This window comes from Haemaphysalis longicornis, unplaced genomic scaffold (genome assembly GCF_048455015.1).
Source record: "Haemaphysalis longicornis isolate Haplotype H1 unplaced genomic scaffold, Haemaphysalis longicornis Haplotype H1 scaffold_8, whole genome shotgun sequence".
Lineage (NCBI taxonomy): Eukaryota > Metazoa > Arthropoda > Arachnida > Ixodida > Ixodidae > Haemaphysalis > Haemaphysalis longicornis.
In genome coordinates, this window is record NW_027526445.1 from 78,788,135 (window position 1) to 78,792,942 (window position 4,808).

Sequence of the window (4,808 nt, forward strand, 5' to 3'; positions counted from 1 at the left end):
ATTTTCTTTTCTCATGCAGGTTCAGCGTGATACTGCTGGCTTTGGTAGACCACAGTACTGTTTCCAGTATATAAATGTCGGCAGCTCACGAAGGTGTCACGACGCCCATGTGTACGGACGTTCAAAGTTTTCTGAAACCGTTGAAAGTGATGGCTTCCAGCGTCCACTCGCCCGGATTCAGGACACCCATGTTCCGCCCATCATACTGTGCCAAGAAGCGTTCCCCTTGACGCTAAACCTGATGAAACCATTTGCAAGTGCCACAAGTGGCACACGGGAGGGAGTTTTCAAGTATAACTTGTCGCGGACAACACCCGAACGCATTCGGACGGCTAAAGGAACGCTTCAGATTTGTACCGAAGAGAATGGACTGCAAGCTCCCAAATGCGAAACGAGCAATTAAGGCTGCGTGCATTGTGCACAACATATGCGAGGACTAGGGCGACACTGTGTAACAGCAGTGGGAGCAAGAGGCACAGGCCATCGCCACACTCTGCAAATCGACACACAGCCCCGGCGTGCGCGGACAGCGATGCCCAGAAGTCCGTGCTGCACTAGCAAATTACGTTTGGAAACGAGGACACAGGGCTTCATAGGGCAGAAACGCGACATGTACGCCCTGCCCTGTAGGTTTGAACACACGCACTGTGTGTATACCCCTCAGGCGAAACTTGAATCTTCTTTGAAGGCTACGTCACAGATGCACAGTATAACCATGTTGCAGTGCGCAGACAACTTATGGTTGTGTAATAAAGCTTGTAAATGTGAATCATGCAGAATCATCAATTTCGAATTTTTTTCAAAGCATGTGATTACTTCACTTGGGAGGTGCCCGAAAACTTTTCTCTTGTAACCTGAGTTGAAAATTGACTGGCACAAGTTATAACTGTTGTACTACTCAGACTTGTGTAACAGGATTACCTGAGACTTAAGACTGTCTTTACACAAGGCTTGCATGTGGCATATTTTGAATCCCTATTATATTGTTATAAATATTTTTTCATGCCGCATTATAAAATATCTTCATGCTGCATACACTGGCACACAGGTTGCGAAAAACGTGCCGTCACTGGCCTGATCTTCGAAAAGCAAGAAAAGCAGTCGTAAGCACTGTTGGACACGTTTAGCCATAACAAAGCGTTTATTTGCAAACCTTTTCCAGCGCAGCAATAAGGCGCTCTTCTCTCTCAGCAGCTTTTTTTTGCAGTGCAACCAGCCGTTCAGGCTGCTGGATTTATTTTTCTCGTTGCTCAATTTCTTTTTGTCGCTGCAAAAATTCATTTTGCCGCGATTTGTCAACGGCAAGGCGCAGCTTGCGCTGCTCTTCCAGCAGGTGAGTAAGCCAATTCCTCTACGACTTCTTTTTAGTGCCAGAGGGACGCGGGACCCAGATGCTGAAGGCACCAAGCCTGAGGAGCTGCTGCCTGGGATGTCCAGCTCCGCTGCACTGGCGCGTGAGCCGCCAGCAGTTGTCGTGTCATCTGGCGGCGGTTTGAGGGACTATAGAGGAGGCTCCTCATCCTCACACTTGTCGTTAGGGCTACCATGCGTCACGTAAAAGATCATCTGAAACAGTTTGCATGTTCAAACGCAATACACACTCATGTGTATGTGTTGCGTACCTACGACATTAAACGTGCAGCTCAATGATATCTAAAAAGCAAGGTTACGCTGCTCTATAAACAGCATCACCTCTAAAAAGAACGTAGGGGGCTACGTTCCACGTACCCAACAAGATGTCCAGATGGAAACCTTTTTGTTTTTGTGCATGTATTTACTTACGCTAGCATTTCTGTTGTTGCTGAGGCATTGTACCATCTGTTCCAATGCTTGGCGAAGTGCTCATTTGGTATTGAAAATCATACACCACTACATGGGCATTAAAATGTACTTGATAATCCCCGTGCATTCTTCATTCCAAAATGGTGCGCCTCAAAACAAAAAGAATAAAAAAGTGGTTTCAAGCATTGACAGAACACGCACCAATTTGCGCAGTTCCAGGTGCACACTAAACTTCGTGCCAGGAGACACTTTTGCATTTATCTTGGTTGGTAAGTACAGCTTCCGAGACAGAAAACAAAAGCATGCACTATAAGACCTTCACTATGTGTTCAACCATTGCCTCCTTACCTCCTCCACAGAAGGCTCAGGGCAACCAGACTCCTCTATTAAGCTGCTGTCATTTGCTGTCAGCGAACGCAGAAACTCCTGCAGAGTCCAGTAAAATTTCCACTTTATTGCTGCAATACCTGTCCCCTTTGTCCTGTTTGGGAACCTGAAAACAGAAGAATTATGATGTTACACGAATGTATTCATTTCTTCAAAATATTTCTTCAAGTAAAATAAACAAGTGTATTTTATTTTTTGACAACAAGTTCCAAAATTATTAACTGCGTGGTGCCCTGACCAAATTAATGTGTCGGCGAAAGAGTAAAAAGAACATAAAACTTCCAGCACATACAATACAGTCGCCACCACATACTGTGTGCACACAGCACTTTACGCCCCATGCTAGCTAAAATGCGCCTCACGGTGCCGAATAGGCCTTCACCGAAATCCTTTAAGAAGCACTACACTCCACACGCGCTAGCAACGTGATCTACAACATTCCACATTTCCAGTGCATGCTTACTAGCCAGACGCGTGTGAAAAGCGTCACTATTCAACAGGCTTGCAGTTGAGCGATGGCATACAAAGTTCATCGAATATCCAGCTTAACCGGTTGTGGGTTGAGACATCTACATGCATGAATACACAGTACAAAAAGCAAGCGGGTAATGAGGGCAAGATAAAATTGGAATGAAAAATGCCGCGGTGAGTGGTAAGACTGCGCACACACGTCTGCTTACCTGTACTAGTTCTCTAGGATTTCAATTTTTGTTTTCACCTCCCGAATGGTCTTCTTGTTGCCCAAGGCGCTAAGTTCCTCTGTAATGGATGGGTACACATTTTTGTTGTGTTTAACACCGCGTAGGTCGGACAGATGGTACTGCCATATCCGTATCCAAGCGAGCCTCTCGCCCTCAGACTATTGCGTGCGTTGTTTTGAGTTTCCCGCGGCACTGCTGCGCGCGCATCTTCCGTCGCTATGCCGACGGCAGCCGTGTTGAAATGGTTGAAAGTTGGAAAAGCCGAGAACGCATGCGGTCACACCAGATCACACTTAGAGCAGAAGAAATTCCTCTAAAAGGCTCAATTAAGCAGGCGAAAGCTTTTAAAACAGGCCAGATCAAAGAAAGAGTTGCAAACAATAATTTTCTTTTTTTTTTTTGAAAGATATGTTTTTTCTTATCTTCTGCTGTTCAGACGACGCATTTGGTCCGAAATGGGTCCGAAGTCACAGTCGAATGAGTTCTCTACATTCATTAGCTTCCGAATGTCATTCGCAGCGAATGTCATTAGACTGCACCTGTGTGATAGGAGCCGAATTGCATTTGAAACGAATCTCTTTCGTCGAAAATGACATTAGCTTGGCGCGTGTGACAGGGGTATAACTCACCGCTGAGGAGCGCAGCATCATGGGAGGGAAGGCTGACGCGCCGTCAACAGCGAAGAAAAAAATCACGCCATATCCACGGAATGAATGATGATAAGTTGGGCGAAGCTCGAGAGGGGGAGATCATCGGTAACCGTAACTTTCCCGTGAAAGATCGCCCATTACATCATTAAGATAGACGTAAGACTGTGTGCGTACATTGTACAAATCAACTTTTATTTTCGGAGTCAAAGCTCCCATGCCCAGAGCTGGTGAAAGACCCCGCGCCATCGAGGACTACCCCGCACCTCCACCACAATTTGTCACGTAGGATGGGACACAACGGTAAAGAAAGAACTTTTATTTAGGGCGAACTTGTTCCCGAACAAGACGAGAGGACGCAAGCAAAGGTCCTTGCATCTCGTTCGATCTCCGAGAACGACTGCCTGCGTTCGTGGCGTGATCTCTTGCGTGATCTCCCCCTCGCAGTGCACGTGCGCTCGCGCCTCCGTTGGCGAACACAGACAAGCTCGCGCTTCCGGTGCCGAGTTTGTGCTGCCGGTTGCAGCCGGTTCTTGCGCGTGCAACGCGGCCCACTTTGCGACATCTCCGAAAGCATGCGGCGGTCACGTCCCACGAGACACAAGAAATGGACAGACCCATGGCTTTAGGAGCTTCGCCCCTAAAGGTTCACAGGAGGAGGAAATGCTTAGCGATGATAATGCGCTGTTTTAAAGACGATAGTCTTTCTTGGGCTACTTAATCCCAGAAATTTTGGTCTGTCTGTATGTCTGTCCGTCTGTCTGTCTGTGATTCGATTCAGCCACCCGGCCAAAGCAAAAGAATGCCTGCGCAATAGTCTTATATAGTCACAGTGAAATCTACCCGTCTTGGTCCGGTGTAATGTTCATACTTGTCAACGTTGTTGAAGAAGAACAAGACATTACGCAAATATGAGACAACAAATCAATATAGAAGTGATATTTGCAGTGTCCCTTTATAAAAATTCAAACATGCTTGAGTTTTGCGAAATTAAATACTTCATCAACTGCAGAAAAAGAATTACCTCCGCCGTCGCCTGCTGTCGCCCGCGCCACTATAGATTTTGGCGCCATTTTAAGAAATCAACCGGCAACAGTTACGCAAGGTTCCACTAGATAGTTTCCACTTTCTGCTTGCAACGCACGTGGAGTAGCGAAACGTGGTTCTATAAACGTTGAAGTAGGGTGCCTCGATTAACGCGCGTCTTCGCCGTACGGCAGCGTTCGCATCGAGACGTGGAGTAGCGAAACGCGGTTCTATAAACGTTGAAGTAGGGTGCCTCGATTAACGC